This window comes from Patagioenas fasciata, chromosome 11 (assembly GCF_037038585.1).
Source record: "Patagioenas fasciata isolate bPatFas1 chromosome 11, bPatFas1.hap1, whole genome shotgun sequence".
In the NCBI taxonomy this organism is placed as follows: domain Eukaryota; kingdom Metazoa; phylum Chordata; class Aves; order Columbiformes; family Columbidae; genus Patagioenas; species Patagioenas fasciata.
The window spans coordinates 13,554,106-13,577,034 of NC_092530.1; the positions used below are offsets into that span (position 1 = coordinate 13,554,106).

At 47.5% G+C, this 22,929-nt stretch overlaps 1 protein-coding gene across 1 annotated transcript in view; it reads left to right on the top strand.

Annotated features, from left to right (window-relative positions):
- PCDH19 (protocadherin 19) overlaps positions 1-22,929 on the top strand; it is a 60,616-nt gene that overhangs the window by 32,738 nt on the left and 4,949 nt on the right. The window lies entirely within an intron of this gene.

Below are 22,929 nucleotides of genomic sequence, written 5' to 3' on the forward strand. Positions count from 1 at the left end.
AAACATACTGTGATACTGTGATCCCATGAAGGATTAACTCAGGCCAGCGGGCAAGGGTTTTGTATCTTGTCCCCTGAAAAGGTAGTGGGGTTTCAGCTCTTACGCATCCCCACATGCAGCAATGAAGTCTGCTCTGAAACCAGACTGGTATTAGCTAGAGGAAAGAAGTCAGAGGAGTTCAGCTGAGCCCAACCCGTCATTTGTACTTGGGCATGAATGTCGCTTTTAATGTCTGACGGATGCAAACATCCTATGCAAACATCCTGTCTTTTTCAATTAAGAAGCCTGAATGTGGTTTGGTGCTCTGGCTCAGGGGAGCCTCGGGGCTCTTGGCTATATCTTGAGATAAGCTGTAGCTGAGGCTCAACTGGAAGCCCCACTGCTAAAAGACTTAAGGATATGAAAACAAAATGCTGTGATTATGAACTGGTCTTCAGCTGTTTAATTCAATTCATGGTAAACATCATTAAAAGCCTTTGTTTTGCTGTCATAAAAGAGTCAAACCGGGGAGAGAGAGTTCTTGCCATCTGCGCTGCTGAATGTGAGTTTTTTTCCGGGGAGAAGCTGATCGCTGTATTAATTCTCGATAGAGTCTGTTAAATGGCCGTAGTTAACCCTGTAAGACTCCGCAAGGAGGGGAACACAGAGGTCACCTACCCATTCCACGCTGCCAGCCACGCTAATTGGAGAGGGATGGCATCCGCAGCGATAATGTATTTCCAGACAACCCTACTGTGGCCAAAGATGAAAAAAATTAAACATTTATATAACTGTATGGTGGCAGTTTAATTCTCTGCGGACCGGCGCCGTGTCAGAGAATGCAGGCTGATAGCTATCATTTATTATTCTTCTATTACAAAGAAATGCTTTTTCATTTTGATCAGGAGAGGGTTTCCTAAGAATGTGTTTGCAGTAAGGGATGACTGTGGGAGCAAAAATATTCATAATTGATTCCTGCCCTGTTGAATGGTCTGAACAACATCTGTTAATTTTTTGTCACGTTTCTTCGGCAAAAAGGCCAGTCTCAGTGGACAGCAGATAGGGTTTTACAGAGATTACATTTCTGATAAGTCTGCGTGCTGGCTCTGTTGTGCATCAGATAACCATGCAAATAAGTTTAAGAGGATGAGTTGAAGGCAGAGCTCGTTGGAGGAGTCAGATGAAAATAAATATGACCCAAACCACTGGAACACAAACTCATTGAGTGTAAAATACTCCCCCAGGCAGATGTGCTGGGGGGGGCAGCTCTCCTGTCCTGGGACCCACGCTGTCTCATGCGGAGGAGCCGGGGGGACTCGCCTGAGAGGTTGTTGGGGTGTTCATGGAGCAAAGAGAGGAGCAGCACAGGCGGGGAGGTTAGCAGTTGCTGTCACAAAAGCAGAGAAAAAGGTTAAAGAGAATATTTTCTGAGCTGATTTGTTGAGCAGGGACTGCAGAAAATAATCAGGAAAATCAAGACACTGAGATGATGGTGATAACAACAGTTCCTGCATGATTAAAGCGATGGTTTTGGCATGGTAATTTTTACTCAGTTTTGGGTCAGAGTGGTGAGTCAGAGAGGAAACACAAGTTCAATGCCAAGGATGTGCGGGACTAGGGGGCTGACCACTGCCCCAAGGACACAGTCCACGTCCGAAGGGCAGCTTATGGCAAATTTTCAGATAATTTGGGAGTCTTTATCTGCTTGGTGGGTAATCCTGGATCTGCCAAGGCAATACGCTGGTTGGCAGAAATCTTTTCGGCTTGGTGGTAGAGGACGATCCCTCTGTGGTGGCACCAGGGGTTTAGCATAGACCTATCTGATCAGCCTTTGCCTACTGAGATGCTGGATTCCTACAGAAGGAGGTAGGCATGGGGTAGGCATGGATGGGTCCAATCTCCTTTAGTGTTCTTAAACCAGTACCTGAGCCCAGCACTGGTGGTGAGTACGTGGCCATGGGAGCCTCAGGGACCTGCCGCAGATGCTTAGGTGGCCTCAGGGCCATCTACCCCTTCGCCTCCCTGGTGCCCCTCTTGGGTGGGAGTGACACCAGCTGCCAGTCCCACTAGCAGGAGCCCTTGTTCTTCCTTTGGAAATGACCTAGATTTCCATAAAAATTGCAAACTAATGTGGAGGGTGTTGAACTTTAGCGGGCAGCAGCAGGTCATCAGAAATACCACCTGGAGCTCAGCCACATTGCTTATTTTTTGGGAGCAGGACTTCTGCCCAGTCCCTCTTTACCTCAGGATCTTAATTATTGATTATAAATTCTTCAGCTGAAAATATTGCACTAATTGCGCTAATATGTACCCAATTTGGAGTTCATTATCACCCAGAATTGTTTTCCTTCCCCTGCTAATTGATACCAAAAGGAATGCTGAGGAAGGTGGGCGCTGGTGCTGCTCCACCTTTTGTGATTGCCTCACTGCCGCTTAATTGTTTGTTTATTTGTGGAGGTGTTAAGCACTGCTAGAAGTTTATATGCACTCCTTTCCCAAGGAGTCCTCAGCTGAACTTCCAAACAGATTTTTTTGAGAACCGGGGGGTTTGAAGTGTCTGTTGGATCTTGTCGACGTTTTGGGTTGGCTGGAGAAGTCTCTTGGAAGATGGGGGTAAATCCTGGTGTCTTCCTTTGTATCTTGGCCTATTTCATCCCAGGTCGAGAGAGTCGAGAGAGGTTCTCCTACCCCTCTACTCTACCTTGGTGAGACCACATCTGGAATATTGTGTCCAGTTCTGGGTCCCTCAGTTCCAGAAGGACAGGGAACTGCTGGAGAGGGTCCAGCTCAGGGAAAAAAAGATGCTGAAGGGAGCGGAGCATCTCCTGTGTGAGGAAAGGCTGAGGGAGCTGGGGCTCTGGAGCTTGGAGAAGAGGAGACTAAGGGGTGACCTCATTCTTGGTTATAAATATATAAAGGGTGAGTGTCAGGAGGATAGAGCCAGGCTCTTCTTGGTGGCAACCAATGGTAAGACAAGGGGTAATGGTTGCAAACTGGAACACAGAGTTCCACTTAAATTTGAGAAGAAACTTCTTCTTAGTGATGGTGACAGACACTGGACCAGCCTGTCCAGAGAGGTTGTGGAGTCTCCTTCTCTGCAGACATTCAAACCCACCTGGACACCTTCCTGTGTAACCTCATCTGGGTGTTCCTGCTCCGGCAGGGAGATTGGACTGGATGAGCTTTCGAGGTCCCTTCCAATCCCTGACATTCTGTGATGGGGCAGATTTTCTCCAGGTCCTGGTGTAACCTTCACTCGAAGTCCAACACTGGAGGCAAACGTGATTTCCAGCAAGGGGGTGATGTGCAGGGTGGTGCTGGGCAGGAGACCCACCAGCAGCATCGCCTCCGTGGGACAGCGGTGGGTGATACAAGTGGCCGCGGGGGCTTTGTTGTCAGTTTGGAAGCTCCTCATGCCGGTTCCTCCTGGCAACATGGGGAGATCTCAGCGTGAAATGTTTTACAACACTGTTGAGCGTGGCGGTGCTTTTCCTGGGAAATGGCAGTGCAGACCAGATGTTTCGCAGGGTAATTGAAAATTCCATTTTATCAGAAAGCGTTTGCTGTCAAAAAGTTTCATCTTTACTTCAACAAAGAGGTTGATTAGATCCCTCAGGACCTGAATTAGCATCTTTGAGGCTAGATACTCTGTTTTGTGATTCAGGTAGTTATTCCTCCCTTGGTTTTGCTCATTCTGGGACTTTTTTTAAAAATCCCCTTGCCCTCTTCCAAACAGCATTTGTGCAGGTTTGGCTTGTTTTCTTTGTGTGGATGGATACGGACACCTGGATCTGCTTAAATCCTTTCTATTATAATACCTTTTTCACCTTGCCTTGAGCCAGAGCCATTTTTGTACTCTCTAAGTCGTAGGAGCTCTTGCCAGCATAGAAATCAGAAAAGAGCTATTTCAAATATGTGATTTCAATGTTAGAAGCAACAGATTTCAAACTTATCTTAATTCCCAGTGCTGACCAGTATTTTTACCATCAGTTGTAGAAAGAAAATCATTGTCCCAAGGAAGCAGTGACTTGCTGTTTAAGATAAAATTAGAATCCAAAAGAAAATATAAAAATAATAAACACACACTAATAATAAAAAAGCCAGTGTTAGAAATAGTCACCACAGCCATAAAATAGTGAAAAAGCTTTAAAATCAAAGTGAGAGGGTTTTTAAGCAATGTCAGTAATGTGTCTCTTCAGAGAATTGCTTGTAATAGCATCACTTCCATTTTTCTGGTGCCAGATCAGCAGTAAAGGTTGGCGTGAAATGTCATCTGGAAAGACCTGATCCTGCGTACATTTCCACATTTGAGTAACTTTGCTCACATAGGTGGTTTAATTGTATCTGACTCTTATAAACTCCAGCAAGACGAAGGGTTCTTTGAATAAAAATGGGCTATATTTAAATGCTTATGTTAAATCTTCTTTATACCATCACACAGTATAGAAATAGGCTTGGGTGTAAAGGAGAGCCGGGCACATGATATTCACTGAAACTTTTCTTGCCGGTTGCATCCCGAATTATGCAGATACACTGTCATTTAGGGGATCAGGTTTTATCTAGAATATTCCAATTGGTTCTTATGCTCATCTCCAGAGTATCTGGGTGCATTTCAGGCATGAGCTGAGAACATGACTAATGGTATTAACTGGAGGCAAACACAGGTATTAGAACTGTTGATTTTTTAAGCTGATTTCCAGCAGTTGTTCCACCTGCAACTCCCTTTTACTCTGCAGAAAGGCTGTACACAGAGCTGTATGAAAATGAAGACCTAAGTGACATATTCAAGGGCTTTGGAAGCTGGAAATACAGCTACATTTCTCTCTAAGTTTATACAAATTAATAAAAATACCTACTTCCTTGTATTCATATATGCAGCACAAGACATACAGTATAACATTCATCTGTGAGTGACAGCACATCCCTTAAGATGGATAAAGGCTGTAAGCTTTCTTTACAGGGCAATGTCAATTATTACAGCTCTTTTGATTTGTGTATTATTGCACGGATCGCTCAGTAAAGCAGCCTCGGAGCTCAGTGGTGCTCCTGCAGTGACCAGCCTGGAGGGAGCAGTCAGCTTCTCACAGTGCTTTGAAACCCCAGAGAAGGATTTTTATAATGAGTGGGTAAGCTGGGCTTTGGGAAGAGGAGTTGGTTGTGTTATGATTCCTACACTTTGAAATTATTACCTACTGAGCATCTCTGTCAGCTCACGGATGGCTGTGTGGTGGTTACTGATGCTGTTGTACACACAGGCATTCTAGCAGGGTCTGTAGCAATAGGACGAGGGGTGATGGTTTTAAACCAAGAGAGGGGAGATTCAGGCTGGACATGCGGAAGAAATTTGTGATGATAAGGGTGGAGAGAGGCTGTCCCAGGTTGCCCAGAGAGGTGGTGGATGAACCATCCCTGGAGACATCCCAGGCCAGGCTGGACGGGGCTCAGAGCAACCTGAGCTGGTGAAGATGCCCCTGCTCATGGCAGGGGTGGACTGGATGAGCTGTGAAGGTCCATTCCAACCCAAAGTGTTCTATGATTCTTCCTTAGGTTGGTAACTCTGTAGCACTGAACTTGCCTAAGCACAGCTTGGCGAAGTTCTCCCTGGAAACTGGTGGTGCGGCAGGGGTGACACCGAAGTCACATCCAGAGCAGTAAATGGACACCAGTTCCTTTCTGCAACAGCAGAACTAAGGAACAGATGTGTAACCTCCTTTGTTTGCATAAGGAACATTATCATATATCCCACATTCCTGGCACTCTTTCTTCAGTTTTTAGGTTCCTTCCATCAAAGATAGTTCTTGCCGTGTCTCCACCACTTAGTTTCTCAGTCCAGGGTCACAGGAGTTATAACCTTTAGATCCTCATTCCTTCCCAACTAAGCACAGAAAACACTCACCAGATGTGAACACTTTGGCAACTTTGAGAAGAAAATTAAACTTGGATCTGTGCCCCATTGTATAGGTTATAAATGATCAACCCAGAAAGTTGGAGGATTTCTAGTATTTTATTGTACTTTTTAATGAGATTTTGTCAAATTTAATTGTTGCTTACCCATATTTTTTTCTGGGTGACTGGAGAGCAATTTATAGGGGATAAGAAGAAGTTATATTTCTGATTAGATAGTCTCAGCTTCTATTTGTGCTTAGTTGTGCTAACCGCTCCTAAACCCCAGTTGAAGCGGAAGGTTCACAGAGAAGCTCTTTGTCAGGGTTCAGCTGAAGGACGGGGCAGTGCTAACCCTGGCTCTCCCCAAGCATCCTTTTCCAAAACCACCACACAATACTTGGATTTTCAAATATTTCTAAGATAAATAAACAGTTCAGTCAAGCTTGCAGCTTCCTCTTCCCTTGTAAACAAGCCAAAAAAAGGCTCGTGTGGACTATATTTTTTTCCTGTCCTTTGCCAGTATCCTCTAAGGAAGCCATTAACACTTTCTGTCTCACAGCAGTTAAGACTAGCAAAATGGTCAAGGTAATGGCCAGCATATTTAACAGTAGGGAAGGTATATGAATAAAACCTAACCTTCTGCTAACGCAGCAAGCCAGCACTTCCCGATCTCCTCCTGTAATCAATCTACATCGTTAATGACTCTGAAAACAGACTGAACTGCTGGGGCTGGCACCGGGAAACTTGCATTACAAACTAACCATCTCTTATTAACCTTTCGGTGTTTCCTTCACAACACTAATTAGAGCCAAATAAAACTGCTGTTTGTGAAACTCTTAAGTTAAAATACAATTTTCAGAGGAAATATGGTAAACTCCAAAGCTCCTGTTTGCTTGGCCTTTCTTTTTAATTATGATGGAGGATGGCTGTTACTTGTTTAACAGAGGCTTACATGATTAATGCTGCAATGTTACTGTAATTAAAACGGCAAAAAAAGATGTGATTGGAGCCCGTATAATTTACAGACATCTCCGCATTCTGGTGGCAGAGCAGCTCTAAGTGTTGCAAAGAGGAATCATAAAAATTTATTCTAATTAAAATTGCCAGATTGACTAAACAACAGGTGACTTATGTAACTTGAGCGACTTGCTCTTGGGGTGAGAAATCATCTGAAATCAGTGAATTATACAAAGCTGTCTATTATTCTGCTAAATGGGAAAAGTGTGTGCTTACCATAGCAACCTGCATCAATTTTGCAGCCGCTGGAAAATACAGGGCCCTTTATTAGAGGAATAGTCACCACAAACAGCGTGCTGACCCTCGGCTCCGTGGACACGGGATATACGGCGAGTTTCAGAGCAGCTTTTTGGGCGCAAGCGTTGCCATCGGGTTAAATCCTGTCCCGCTGTGTTGAAATGCGCCTGGCAGCTCAGGGGTGATTGGGGTATGGCGCTGGACCGGCACCTCTGGAGGGGCTGGCGCAAGTTGGGCGTCTGTTTTCTTTTCCCCAAAAAAAGTGGTGCAAATAATTTTGTCTGTGCAATGAAGATAAATAATTTGGGTCTCTCTTAATTACTTTTGCATGCTGCAGAGAGCTGTAGAGCAGGGGGCTGCGTCTGCCCTGGGTGCAGGGGAGGGAGCCCACCCCTTTCTAAAATAAGGTGTGTATGGGTGAGTGTCTGAACTGCTCTGCTTCCAGCAGATAACTGCTGAAGGGAAGACATACCACTGCGTTTGTATGTAGGTTGTTTTACTAAATGATCTATGTAATAATATATAAGTCAAAACTCTAATAATTGGCACCAAACAGCAGAGAGAACTTGCAGCTTTTATCTGTCTTAAGGGAAGTGCTGCCACTCAAAACTCGCGAGCGCTATATTTTATTTCTCATACAGCATATATGAATGTAAGAGAGTAGATCTTTTTAAATGGGTCACAGAATTATTAAGAAGTTTGGCAGCCTTTCCTGACGGTAGACACGCAGGTGTGCGGTGGAGCGGGCTGCGATGGGAAGCGGGAGCGCAGGGCTGTGCCAGGCTCCGGCTGGGGTTGTGCTGCCCTTGCTCAGTGATTTCCCTTTCCATCCAGTGTTGAACCCCCGTGTCTCTTTGGAAAATATGTTGTTTAGAGCAAGTGTATTACAGATATACGCTAGCCACAATGTGTATAATCACATAAGAATAATGCGGCCCCATTTTTGCTGAGTATCTGTAATAGTAATGATCAGCTTCTCCACTCTCAGCATTAGCTCTCTCGTGTTTTTATTTTTCAGCAGAAAGCCTTTTTTTTTCTTCCATTTTCCTTATCGTATTTTCACCCTTTTTCAAGTGTGGAGAATGACTTGCTTTGTAACCAGCTTCATTAGCTACTCACATGTTGTGTTTCATTACAGATACCCAGAGCTGGCTATGGGTGACAGCACGTGGCAGCGGGTGACCGACGGTCACCGCTGTGTCACTTCACCTTCGGGCAGTGACAGTCACACTTGGGGCAGGGCAGGCAAGTCAGGTTGACATGGGTTGGGCTCGAGGTCTGGGTATAGTAAATTGGAGGACATCTGGGTATGTGGAATGACCAGCTTTAGTGAAAGCAGAGCTCTACCCTGAAGAAATCCTGGCTTAACGTCAGTCCCTGTAGGAAAAGGAGAAAATTGAACCACAAAAAAAAACCCAACAAAAATCCTTCTCTGAATTGAAGCAATAGGAAATGAAAATTGCTGAGATATACTGTCATGTGGGTAGTGGTGCTACCAACCTTGTGCTGCAGTAATTACCTCTATGCATGCAATTTGTCCTCAGCTACGACTGATTTCCCACATCATCCAGTGCCTAGGTGATATTCAATCAGTCCCAGCTGGAGAAAACGATCTTGGATTGTTTGGTGAGATTTCACCACAGATTCTACCATGTGTCTTAGGGAAGCACTTGGGAGCTGTACCCTCAAAACCTCCCTGGAGAGGGACGAGGGGTTGGGTGCTCACAGGAGGGTCCCTGCAGTGAGGGGGTCCTGGCTGCAAGGCAGGGGGTGCCACGTCCTGTGGGTGATGAAGATGAGGAGCTTCTGGCCTTTTCTAGGGAGAAGACTTTGCTCTGCTGGGTGTGTGCTGAAGAGAGTAGGGTTTGTAGTGGTTCTTGTGCTGTTTTATGTGAAAAAGGAAAGATTGAAGAACGTTGGTTGGAACTTTGTGAGAAGCCCCAGGAAGGTAGGTGTCTGCATCACTTGCAAACCAGAATAGGTTGGGCACTTGATTTTCTCTGACTGCTTTGGAAGTGTTGGTTTCATTAACGATACGAGGCTGGTGCGAGTACAGCAGACGGTGCTGCCTTGTCTGCTCGTTAGCTGGTTTAATAACCGAACTGCTCCCGATCCAGGTGAGGAGCAGGGTTTGCTCTGTGAGAGGAATGGCTTTTGCAATTTAACTATCTGCGATTGTGGATTTGGTACGGCTCAGTGAGAAGTTACAAAGGGGCAACTCCGGTTTGGGAAGAGGAATTTGGCTAGAAACCTGGAGCCAAAACCATACACAATAGTAACTCAGGAAGGATTTTGGGGAGTAGTAGGTGCATTGGTGTAGGATGTCAATACCTTTGGGGAGGGTCTGTCACACCCAGGTGGTTCCCTGTGTGGGCACTAGGTATGTACCAGACTTTATTCCTTGTTTTCCCTCTCTGCGTTTACCAGCTGAGTTGTCTGTGCCGCTGACATTGCTGCTCAGCAGCATGTTTCAATGGGAACCGTGTCTTCTCCATGTCCCGCTCTGCCTGTCCTGGCTGCGTGTCCTGAGGAGCCGTCCCCGGGAGTGCAGGGCTGCCGGCTGCTTGCCGCTTGACTTCCATGTCCTGCATCTGTTCTGACAGGCGATGCTTTTGCAGCCACTCTCTGATTAGTTTTGGTCCCTCAGATGCATTGATTTACAGACCTTTCCTCTGCAATACAGCTTTTCTCGATGACAGTCCATGAAGCACATGATAACTCAGCAGCCTAAATTATTCAGGCAAATTGAACGTGTTTGGCTTGTTCCGAACTTTTGTTTCCTTTCAGTGCTGTCAGGAGAACAGGTAGCCGTGATGCTTGTATCCAACTCATTCAAGTGCCAGGGAGACACAAATGACTCAAGTATAACCCATGTTTTACCTTGTTTGTCACTTATTTCCACCTTCAGCCGAGATTTTTCTGGGCACTTTTGTGCCTCACAGAAATGTTTATCTTGCAGATAGCGTTGCTTCCCCTCTGGTATGTTGCTGGGCTCTGGGAAATCACTTCATCTTGTACCAGAAACGCCCTTGTAAAATCCAAAGAAAATTCTGTATCTGTTCCACTCTTTAGCCACGTGTCCTTTTGTAGAAATATATTCTCTCATGCAAATATTTTGCCCCATTAGTCACCACTGTAGGATCCAGGAACCTCACATTAATGAAGACAAGTAATTAAAATGAACTATTCCACCTGCAGTTCCCTCATTGCCTCACCTCTGCTTTGTCAGTCTTCCTTCATTGTTATTGGGTAGATAAATTCAATTAATTAACTATAAAATCCATGCAAGCTTTTCACTGGGCAGATGTGACTTGCAGGGACCACCGAGCTCTGTCCTGTCAGGTGGAGAAGAGATACTTTGTCAGGGCAAAACTGTCCCCTTGCTTTCTGCAGACTGTTCTGCATCAGGAGCTTCTGGGTATAGCTGAAGGCATTTGCTTTCATTCTCCAAACAAGCGTCTGGAGATTTAGGACCTGACTCCAAGCCTGTTGAATCCAGCAGGACTCTATCAGCTGAGACCACTGGGCTTGAAATAGGACCCTAGAGAGATGACGTCCTCGGGGGACGTGCTCTGGACTTTGCTTGAGACATCGGTCATCTCAGCCTGTGTTCAGAAGTGAACCCAGGGAACATATACCTGCTACTGAGCATCTCTGATTCAGCGAACAAGGCACAGCTGCTGCTGGAGGATGGAGCTTTGCCTCGGAAAATTCTAGCTGCAAATGAGACGCGTGATTTTAAGAATTAGAATAATTACCCCCTGGAACAGGTTCCCAAGGGATGTGATATATTCTGTATCACTTAGAGTCTTTAAATCACATTTGCATGTTTTTCCTAAAAGCGTGCCTAGTCACTCAAAGTGAAGGGCTGTGCTCGAGAAGCGCGGTGTGACAGAGCTGAGTGTCCCCTGGCTTGCAAGGGAGCAGAACAGGGAGTTGCCGCAGTCCCGCATGGATTAAGCTCTGCAGATCCCTCGAGAAGTGGGTTTTGTCACATCCTCGAGGAGAAATGCTCATGATCATCCCCTCGTCCGGCACTGGCTGCCATGCAGGAATGTGCAGAATTGAGCGATTGGGGATGATTCAGGAGTGAACTCCCCCAGTCAAAATCTGCCTTCCCTTTCCCAGCACACACACAGTCCCTTCCTCGCTGAATCAGACATCCCTAGGGTTGAGCAGTCCTGGCTGTATCAGTTTTTCCAAGATCTTCCCTCCCACCGCTCCCTAAATGATGAGAATGTTTTTGAAGACCTCATTTCCTGGACTTTCCCTTTTATCTCTCCAAACAGCAAGTAAACGAGCAGCCCTTTAGTTTTTAGTTACTGCTCTGCACCCGGTGAGCTATCAGAGGCTGTTGACGACGACTTTTTTCTGTGCTCCTGCCTGCAGGATTTGGGGAGATAATTCATTTGGTCCTGGTGCTTTGTCAACTTTCAGCAGTTGTAATTGCCTAATGATCAGTGCCGATGCTGTTGTTAAGCCTGTTAAAACTTTTGTCCTGCTGAACAGCCAGACTGCGGCTGTCTCATCATGCTGTGCCTGCTGTGTCGGCTGGGGCCGCCTTTGATGCTCCCTCCCCATCTCCGGCTTTGGTTGCTGCTTCCCACCCACCCTCAGCTGCCGTCGGCGGCTGCTGAGGTGGGGATGGATGCAGCACGATGCTCCCCATGCTACGGTGTACAAATAATGGAAGAATAACCCCATGGAAAGGCAGATGCTTTGCAGGATGAATCTCCTCTCTCCTGCTCCGAGCCCGTGCTCTCTGGAGGAGGCTGTCACTGGTAGGGCATTGCTACTTAGCAGCCTTCCTGCCATTTTTGTTCTGCCATCTCTTTTCCACCTTCATTGTATGTTTTTTAGAGCTCTAATTGGCCACGTTTCGTGCTATCACCATCTTAGCTATGCATCCGAGGTGCCCAACTGGCTGGTGCCGTCTCTCGAAGCTCCCGTCGCTCATCCTTGCCTCTTCCAAGGCTGTTTCTTACTTAATGGCACACACTGAACATGAGTGCATTACCATCCCTTTTCCAAGAACAGTCTCCATCCACTCTTCTCTCGTCCCCCAGTGCCTCATCCAGTTTAATTAATTATACTTAGTATATTACGCATCCTGTCAAAGTTTTTCCTTTCTGAGGTTTAATGGTTTTTTAATTCTAATGCATGCTGCATGTGTAAGTGTTTTAGAAAGGAGGCGAGCGTGCAGTGGCAAGGAGGCGGCATTACAGCTGTGTGCCGCAGACAGCCAGGGTGGATGGATCCCTGTAGAGAGGCTCCAGCAGAGTTACTGCAGGACCGCGTTGCCTGCCTTCCCCTTGCATCCCCCTTCTTGTGCTCGGGCTGGAAAACCAGGCTGATTCCCACTGCAGAGGGACACGTTTGGGTTAAACCTACCTGCTTATGGTCCATCCCGTGTTCCTGCCGCAGAAGCAGGTGCCTGGTCGGCGGCTCAGCCCCGGCACCGGCTGTGTCTTCGTGGCTGCCGCAGCCCTGTGGTGAACTCCAGTGTAATGAACTTGACTCTTCTCCGTGCTCTAACTGTGCCTGAAAGCACCAAATTACATCAGTCATTTTGGCGTTGCTTTATCCCTTTGAAGAAAGGCTGTGTTAAGGATGTGGCGGGGACTAGACTCATCGGGTAATGCTGGCTGGGGCTGGTACCTATCGCTCTTTATTTCCCAGTGACAGTTAAAAGGTTTGGTCAGAAAAGTGGTTCAGGAGGAATGACTTTGTGGAGTCTTATACTTACTAGCATTGGATGTTTCCAGATAAAGCCTGCTCAGACTAAGAGGGCTGTGGGTTGGTATGTTTTAGGTTGTTTGGTTTTTTTTTGCCTGTCAGTGTTGCAAAGTGCTTAGGTTTTGAAAATCCAGCTGGGCTCTGTCTGTCTGTCACACCATCACCGGCAGTAACGATGCCGTGGTGCAATTTAACTGACAGCCCTGTGAACCGGGGCCAGGAGCCAACACAACCCAGCCTGACCTTGGTGCAGCGCTGCAGAAACGCGCTGTGGAGAAATGGGAAATCACGGGAGGCTGCACGGGCAGAGGTTGAGGCAGAGGTTGGGGCAGAGGTCCAACGTGCTCCAGCTGCACTGGAGCAGCCTGACTCGGGGAACAGGAGCCTCCTGCCCCCTGTGTTGGAGACACAGAATGGGAACACGTGGCAGGACCCCAGGGCAGCTTGAGACCCCCCCATGTCAGACTCAGCATCAGTGCCCAGGTGCCCATGGTTGGCATCAGCTTGCCCGGGACGGCTGGAGCCATGGAGCTGCCTGCTTTCCCTGCAGCACTTACACAGGGCATGAAAATCAGGTTATTTTCCATTCCCGTTGCTTAGCCCTCACCCTGTGGCTCTTCAGTTTGCAGCTCCAGACAAACACAAGGACTCGTTCTCCATCTCTCCCCACGGCTGCGAGGCCAACAGGACAGGATGGGATGAGTTGGGGTAGGGTGGGATGGGACCCCACCTGCCTTGCTTGAAGTTAAGGTTACCCATGACTTGCAGTTAGTGTAGTCTCCCTGCGCTTATAATGAGGTTTTAGATTTGACTCTTGACCTTATAGTAATTTTATGTGTATATTTACACACTATGTACACTCCCTTAATTAAGGAAGGTAAACTTAATTGCCAGAACAAAGCTTCTGCTGAGTTAAACAGGCCAGATCCCCAGGCTTTGCCAATGCTATGATCTCTTCTAGGGCTCGTCTAATCTATGGCTGGTGCTTCCCTGGCATTGCTCTTACCCCTCCTCGGCATGGAGATGTAGCCCCATTTGAGCCCTCCATGTAGATCTGTGGCCAGGGCAGAGCCACAGGAGTGTCCTTGTCTGGCAGTGGTCACAGTACCGGGTCAGGCTGTGGGTGCTGTTGGGTGCTGGAAAGTGTAGAGCAGTTTTTGCAGACCTGTCCCCATGGCTGTCCTGGTTCTCTGTGGGATTTTATGAAGCACTTGCCACCCAATGCCAGCATCTTTATCATGGGACATACATGTGCTTCAGAGAAGAGGATCCAACAGTGTGGAAAAGCCCTGTGTTCATCCAGAAAAGAGTTAAAGTACAACACCAGGGAGGGGATAATGCTGGGCTCCAGAGTGGAGGAGTGAGAGGTCAATGTCCTGATGAGAGATGGCCAGCAACAAATGTTCTTGGTTTAAAAAAAAAAAGTGTGGGGGGGAAAATTCCCTAGTTATTTCCCAAGGGTGGGGAACGCCCCATCGTGCTGGGAAGCCTTCCAGCTCCCTCCGCTCTTCAGAGCTGCGCACTTTTCAAAAGTACAAAGAGCTTCTCATAATGTTTTGCCTTGTGGGTACGTCTATGATTAATTCCGTGCAAGCATTACTGGTGCAATAACAATACTGGAGGTCCTAAAACTGAAAAAAGGAAACACATTTGGCTCGTACTTCATACACAATCACTTGCACTTAAGCTATTGATAGTTGATTGGGATCTGTAGACTGCTGGGCTGGTGCCACTGGGTTTCTGAGCGCGTTCAATGGCTGGAACAGACAGCAAGGCTGTAGGTTTTGGCAAGCTGGAGGTCTCATTAGTCAGGCTGACTGTATCTGACACGAGAGATTCCCATCCACCAAGATGAAGCTCACTTCCCTAGGCTTTGGCTGACGTCCCAACAATATTTACATGAAGGACAACAGAGGATCAGTGTTAGATTAAGGCTGTGAGTTTCCAGTAGGCAGACAGTTAAATATTCTATTGAAATACTCTTTTGATTATTTAGATAATAATGAAGTTTATGCATGTCCTTGAGAAATCTGGGAAAGGCAGTTGTTTTATGCTAAGCATGCAAAGATGTGTTTAATCTTGATAATAGGAGTAAATTATGTATCAGCGTTTATAACCTCGGCTCCTTTATTTCTCACTTGTTGTTTGGAAGCACCAGAAACCCTGCAGCAAAGGGAGAGGAGGCGGAAGAGGGGGCAGGTGGGGGTCTCACCTGCATCCCCATTCCTGCCGGCACCCTGCTCCTCCGCATCCTGCAGGCAGAGGATGAGGATGGGTTGTTCTGCTTCCTCCTGTCCAAGGGAAGTGCTGCAGAAGGCTGTGGTAAAATGTGTGCTGTGAGGCCCCCAAGGGCTGTGCGGTGGTGCTGAGGGCAGGGATGCTGCTCCGACAAGCGCTGAGCCAGGCATTGGCCCAGTACAGGCAGCTGGGAATTGCTTCTTATCTTCCCCAACTGTAATTTCTGTTTTGTTGGATTTTTATCAGAATCGTTGAGTAGTTCTTTTCTGAGCAACGCCTAGTTTTGAATGGGACAGGGTAATAATTCGATTTAGTGCTGCCATTGGAATGTGGATGCCTGGCTGGTACTGCGTTACCCGAACAGAACGCGTGAATTTGTCTGTTTTGGATTTGACAACAGTGGAGAAAAGTAACCTTTGGATTAATTTGCTTTAGCAACTGAAGTCCCATTAAATGGAAGGCAGCTGGTATCAAAGGCATAAACAGAGACAAAGTTTTGCTCCCAATTGTGGGAAATGTGTTTAAACAGACTAGAAATGTTTCCATCTCTGCAGGGTATAATATACTCAAATGGTTACATTAACATGAAAAAAATATAAGAAAGAGTGTATTTAGGACAATCCCTCTGTATCCAGCGTTAATGAAATTGAATTCCAGTAATGAAGTCAAAGGGTTGTATTCTGCGCTCGTGCAGGCAACACAGTAACTGCCATTAGCGATAATGGGAGCCGTGCCTATGAATTACAGAGCTGAAATGGCTGGAGATGGAAAAGGTCTATCGAATCACGGAGTGCAGGACCAAATACTGTGTCCTCACATCAGCTGGGATGGTGGTGAGCCCTATATCAAGGCATGAGTAGAGGAGTTTCAGAGGTGAAATCCCTACCACTCAGGGGCCAGCAAGAGCTTTACGGACCACTTAAGGAAAGGATGAATTGGAGTTTAAATGGTGTGTTCCGCTGGCCCTCTGAAAGGGGATTGATTTTACCATGTGAATGAGGTGGGGATTGGCCCGTGGTCTCAGATAAAGGGGTGCAGCCAGCATTAAATTGCATTCCAGCCCAAGAAACCTCCTGGGTCTGGCTCTGCTGTAGTGCTCAGTGTGCCCATGCACCAGCTCCTCTTTGCTTTGGGTGATCGCCTTCCTTCCCACAGCTGCCTTCTCATCCCAGAGGCTTTGGTGTGAGAAGCGCTGGCGAAGGTGTTTTTCCAGAGAAAATCTTTTGCATCAAATAATTCCGTAGCCCTCCAGTGCGTAGTTCACCAGTCACCCCAATGTGTTGGTGTGTCGGTCTTTATTCGTGACCCAGGGACCATTCTGCAGAAGGAAGGATGTTATTAATGGCAATACAGAGCAGGAGAAGAGGTGAATGGGCCAAACCCCAGTCTGGTGTAAATCAGCGTGGGTCCTCAGCGCTTTTTGGGAGCTGTGTGTATCTACAGCGGCCGGGCGCGAGCCCATCGCATCCCTGCATTGACCATGAGCTGCATTCAGCCATGGGTTCTTAGCAGCAGTTGCCTGATAAATTAATCTAATTCACATCCCTTATTTTGTTAAAATAATTCCTTGCAGGCATTTGCTTTGTCCAAGCACTGTTGACCTTCTGTGTCGGGATAGACAATCCAGGATTAAAAATACAGCATTTCTTAGTTTGCATAAATCCTGAACAATGGCGAAAGAGAGGAAAAGAAAGGCTCCTCGTTGCGGTAAAGAGCATTTGTCACTGTCCCTGCTTATTAGTATCCTCCAAGCATTGTGCAAGGGAGGCCACGCCAGGATTACATTGCTGCATAGACTGGAGATTTCTTATTAGGAAAGGCGAAGAAGACTCTGTAAAAGCCGATAGGTCAAAAATATAATACACTATTCCCCACCTCTTGTTTCCTGATATTATGCTATTACGGGAGATAAAAGAGAGGTGCAGAGTCTTAATTTACAAGCAGATGATGAACCATGGCTGGGGACTGTTTGTATTTTGCTCGAGCTTATTATTTTATCTGGAGCGTGATGCGGTGGATTGCTGCTCCGGGGCCGGGAACAGCCGCTGCTGGGGGATGGAGGGGAGATGGGGTCCTTGGTGTGCCCGGGGTGCTGGGTGCTGCACGGTGGCTTGGGGACATGCCTTGCACCTCGTGGTGTACGTTCCTGAGAAAATGAAGGTGCAGGAGTTTGAAAAGAAACCCCGAAGTAGCTGGAAGAGGAGCGTTAAATAATGCAGTTGCGCATTGTCCATGAAAGATGGCTAACCATGAGTAAACATCAACAACAGTGTTTGATCCCTTCATGTTTGCTATTTATTCATATTTATTATTCATAAATTCCGTCACAAATGTTAGGCCTGCACCCCAGTGAGACATCTGCATTTTATTTTAAGTTTGATTTCCACCCCCCCCACCCGCCCTTAGTTTCGTGAACTGAGATTTAATGATTTGCTTTTCCACATCATTCCCGTGCTGGTTCTCCCTGGCTCTCCTCTTGTTTCAGGAAGAGATTTCTAACATGGAAAAGTGATATTTGAATAGATTCCCCTAAGGCAATCAATTTACTTTTAATTTGTCTGGAACTAAGCTTTTCTTTGTTGCAATGAGAAAGGATTGAAACTGCTGTAAAATTTATTAGCTTCCAGGAAGATTTTGAAATGAATTTTTTAATGATCGTGCTGTTTGCTGTACCCAGGAGCAGTGTCATCGTGATTACAGTATAATCATACAGTTGCTGAAGAAACACCGAAATGTGGAGATAAAGCCTGGTTCCCACACCAGGGTCCCCATGGTACCAGCCCAGGCAGGAGCTGGGGGCTCTGGGCTGGGGATGCTCGATGTGATGCTCCCCCCTGCACCCCCTGTCCCGGGCACGTCTCAGCCGTGCTGCTATTCTTCCAGTCGCTCTTCTCCTTCTTATTTTTCATTTTCAAGCGACTCCTCCACTCCTTTTCCTTGCTCCCCATGTAATAGCACAAATGAGCTCTACTTACTCACCTCGGCAAAGCTGCTTTGACATGGATTGGATTGAACTGAGCGGCTGTTTGAAAATGGAAACTCCAGGGACTATTGTCATCGCCCAAATTGCACCTTAGATTGTATAACAGCACATGTCATCTGGCCATTTATCAGGAATATTACATTCCCAGGCACTTGCACCTTGCTACGATTTAACTTTGTCTCTTTGGCCAGTGCTGCGATTCCACTGGAGATAATTCAATTGCTCTGAGAGCTGAATGGGCACCTTGTGCACCGGCTTCGTCTTACTCTGCCGCAGGTACGCAGGCTTTGAATAGGAGACTAAAAGCACTTGTACACCCTGGATGTTCGTTAATCCTTCCTTTTAATGAGAGAAGGCCCTGTGCAGGGAGGAGCTGGAGGCTCTGTTGCTCCAGCATTCACCCCATGTCCTCTGCCAGCTCCTTCTGGACTCCTCTTGACTCCTGGCTCTTGGGCATCCATCCCACCTCCCTGCTCTTCTGGCCACAAGCTTTCGTGGTAAGACTGGGAGGTGTTGAGGTTGCTCAGACCCCTTGGATGGGTGTTGTGCTGGGCTCAGCCCTGGGAATTGGGGCAGCCCCAGGGTTTTACATCACCTCCCTGCTTCTTGTGTCACTGTGCTGTTGCCACCAGCTCCCATTCCCCACCAGTGACGTGGGCTGTTGGATGTGCTGCGGAGGTCGTCGTCTCTCCCACCAGGTCTTTCTGCAGATGCTGGTTCTTGGCAGGGTGCTGCCTGGCTCAGACCCCACAGGCAGTGCAGGCAGCGTGCGAGGCTGGACGGTGCCTCTTATTAGTTGCCTTTGTGCTGGTTCCTCAAGGTGTAAGTAGAGCAGGTTAGAAATCCGGAGCTCAACATGGGTTTTGCTGTACTTGTTGAGGACCGTGTTTATTCCAGAGGTGGCTGTTGGTTTTATTTTATTTCACATTTGCTATGTGAGAGCCTACATTTAGCAATGTCATTTAGCAGTGACACATTTTTTCTGGCAAGCCTGACTTCAGGATAACCACTCGCCTCTTGATGGCGAGGCTTCTGCTGAGACGTTTTGTACCTAGGGAACATTGTAAAAACCACCCTGCCCTAAGGTGCTCTGAAACGGGATTCTGGATTTATGATGGGTGAAGAAAGAGTGGCTGAAAAATGGGCATTGCTGCTGTGGGACCCACGCAGCTCATGTGCCAGACTGCAGGGAAGTCACCCGTGTGTGGCATCTGCACTTGGATGAGCTGTTCAGCATCTCTCTGCACAGCTTGCATGCAACACGGGTATTCCTGCACCCTGATTTGTGATGGGACCCTCCCCTCAGCATGATGTGCTCAGCTTGTTAGAAAGCCCAGGGTGGCCATGGTGTTCCCCTTGCCCCGGGTCCTTGCCAGCCTGATGCCTTGGGCTCCTTGGGCACTTCTCCCAAGTAGCAAGTGATAGGATGAGAGGAAATGGCCTGAAGTTGCACCAGGGGAGGATTAGATTGGATATTAGGAAAAAAAATCTTCATGGAAAGGGTTGTCAGGCACTGAAACAGGCTGCCCGGGGAAGCGGTGGAGTCACCATCCCTGGAAGGGTTAAAAGACGTATAGACGAGGCTCTTCGGGACATGGTTTAGTGCTGAAGTTAGGCCGATGTTTGGACCCTATGATCTTGAGGGTCTCTTCCAACCAAAATGATCATACGATTCTGTACAGGATGAGGAGTTTTCTTGGTGGCCTGTGCAGAGCAGCACCAAAGCCGCAGGGTTCCTCACCCTGCGCTGCCCCTCCGTTGTTTCTTCCTCCCTTTGCTCCCACCAGGACCCAGCAGGCAGTAGTTTCACGGCATTTTGCTCAAGCCCGTGCCAGCGTGGAGGTGGGAAGCCGCCTGTTTTGGCTGCCTGCCACTCGTCATGTCGTGCGTGGTGCGGTGGTTATTACCTGGGCTTTGCTCTTTGCATTAAGAGCCGTTTTTTAGTGCAGACAGTGACATTCATATTGACTAGGGCAGGTCTAGGGCTGTAAAAGAATTTCCTGTTGTCCTATTTCCGATTGTTAAAGCAGTAAAAAACAAAGACAGAACAGTGCAATAAAGAGCCTGTGGATGTGAATGACCATCCTGGGTGCCGTTAGGGCTGGTGAGTCAGACCCAGCTGCAAAGGGCAGCGCCAGGATCGTGCCCAGCAGCTCCCTGCCTGCCTCTGTGGAGGAGGATGTGAAGTGACATCCCTGGGCTCAGCCCGCCAGAGGGGCCCACACTCCTCTGAGCTTCCCTTCTTGGGACCTGGGATAGCTGGGCTGCTTGTGTGCATCAACAGGGCATGCTTGCAGCGTAAAAATAGTATTTTATATCAGCTACAGGGACAAGACAGTGATGGGTGGGTAGCTGAAGATGCTCATTCTGCCGTGGGGAAGCGGCTGCTGCTCAGGGCTGTGTGCTGGTCCCTGGCTGTCCTGCTGGGCAGCCCAGACATGTTGTCCCCGAGAGCAGGATGGTTTCTGGCTGCGGGACATGGTCTTCACAGACCAAAGCTGAGATGTGTAGTGGGGACAGGAGCAGGAATGCACAATGTGAGGTGGAGCTGCCTGATGTCTTCAGCTCTGTGGATGGCTGGTGACTCCTGCCCCTCTGCCTGTCAGCCTGGCGTCTTTTGTACTTGTTACAGTCCCTTCATAAAATAAAAGATTGAAACGGTATAATTTAATGTAATGCTTTTCATATCTTCTCCGGCCTGCATTTCAGCTGGCGCGACTTGCAGACAAGCGTCTTGGTGTCCAGAGCAGATCATCTCCCCCGCAGATAGGCACCACGCCGGCAGTCTTTAATAAAACTGCTCTTAAAGCACAGGTCCCTTTCTAGGGTTTGAGGAATATCCACTTACAGTGCAGTAATCGGTGAAGTCCTTGATTGGTTTTTAACTGTAAAATGTGTTTGGAATGAGTCAAGGCAAAACAAACATACCTGTGCTCCATCAGACTGAGGTTTGCCTCGGCTGCGGTGATCCCATGGATTTGGGGCTGAGCTGATGCTGGGAGGGAAGGTGAGGAGCAGCAGCTCCCCCCATGCTGGACCAGCCAGCCCAGCTCACACCCAGATCTGGCCTTTCATGTTTGCGGAGAGACTGAAGTGATGTGTGCTCCAGCAACGCGCCCAAGGTCACACAGCACAATAAATCAGTGTCTCATCGGGGATGAGAACCCAAGATATTTCTGTAGCCCCTCCAGCCATCACCAAGTCTTCTGCTATCACAGCCAGACTACACAACCTTGTATGCCTGTAGCACCCTTTTGAAGTTAAGCTGTGGATAAATAGACAGACAGCAACACTTTCTGGGCAATTTTTCTTTTTTTTTTGCTCAAGTACTTGAAAGTAACAGAATCAAAGTATAAGAGCATGGGCTTTTAGATCGTGGTGCAGGTTGTTCTGCGTGTAAGGCCCAGAGCATCTTTCTCTCCAACTGCTGTAAAGGCGGCTGCCGAAACCCAGACCTCCTACACAGCCACCCAGCGCCACGTTCCGCACCACCGGGGAGCTGCTCTGATGTGGAGAAAAAGCTAAAGTTTTACCCATGGATTTTTTAATTAATTGGCTTCTTCTCCTTTAAAAAAAAAATCCTCTTTTTTTTTTTTTTTTTTTGAGGTCTGCCTTTTACTCGTTTATTCTCTGTAAGTGTTAAGCTGCTCATATTTTGGTGCATTGTGTTATGTGCTGAGAATTTTTATCAGCCGCCCTAGTGCTCGAATGTGGTGGAAATACCAATGTGGCTGAGGAGCGGAGGTTATGCACACAGATGTACAAAGCATCAAAATGAACGGTTTGCAGACGGATGGGAAGCAAACCCAGGCTGAGTCTGCACCTTTGCAGGCTTCGATCCATCAAACCGGCACTGACTGAGCGCAGTCTTGTATGGATAATGGCATTAATGCTTAATGCTGCTTTGTGTGTATATGGGTGACAATAGGACGGAGCTGTGTCTTTGTGTAGGGAAAGGTTGTGCTTTATGACGGCTAGCTGCAATGACACGTTCTTATCAAATGAAGGAAAAGTTGTAAGCTGAGACTGAGAAGCAGCCAGGAGCCTGCAGTGTTCGGCGGGAGCTGCGATCGGATGCTCAGCAAAGGCTGGGGAAGCTGAGACTCCTGGATTTTCTTTCCAGTTTGCACTTGGCTGAGCCTGGCTGCTTCCCTGGGCCCCGGCTTGTGTTTGCGATGCAGTCCTGAGCACAGGGCATGAGAGTCTGCACCCAGCTGGGAACGCTCAGACCTGGGCACGGAAGGGCCTTGGGAAGGATTAAACCACCACTCCGTATTTCAGCCCTGTGAAGTGGTGTCGGGACAGCCCTAAGCCAGGAGAAGGGATCTTTATTGCTCTTGTATGAATAAGCCCCAGTGCTGGGGAATGGCACATTTAATCTTCAGTGAAGTGGGCAGTCTTGGAGATTTATAAAACCTTTGTTGTATGGGAGGCTGGTGGGGATTAAGCAAAAAGTTAAAATATACATATACCCCAAGAAAACAAAAACAAAAAAAAAAGGAAACCCCCTCCTCCCTTTGCTTTCTCCTGCCCTGCAAAAAGTCAAGCTTAAATGTCACATCAAACCAAGCTTAAAACATGATGGCTTTTAGTGCTGGTTACTAAACCATGCAAGTGCTGACTCGGAGCGGCTCGGCAAGTGGGACAGACCCACTGGGGTGGGTTTGCAGCCATAACCCCTTTCCCCAGGTCTGGTGGTGGCAGGTGACACGCACCCTGTTGAACACTGCTTTAGAGCAGCAGAGAAATGGCTGTAATAAAATCCTTCTTCTGAGCTTTGCCTGAAAAGCGATTGCTGTTTTGGGTAGGATAACATTGCTTGGGTGGGAGTGATGCACAGCATGATGGGTGCA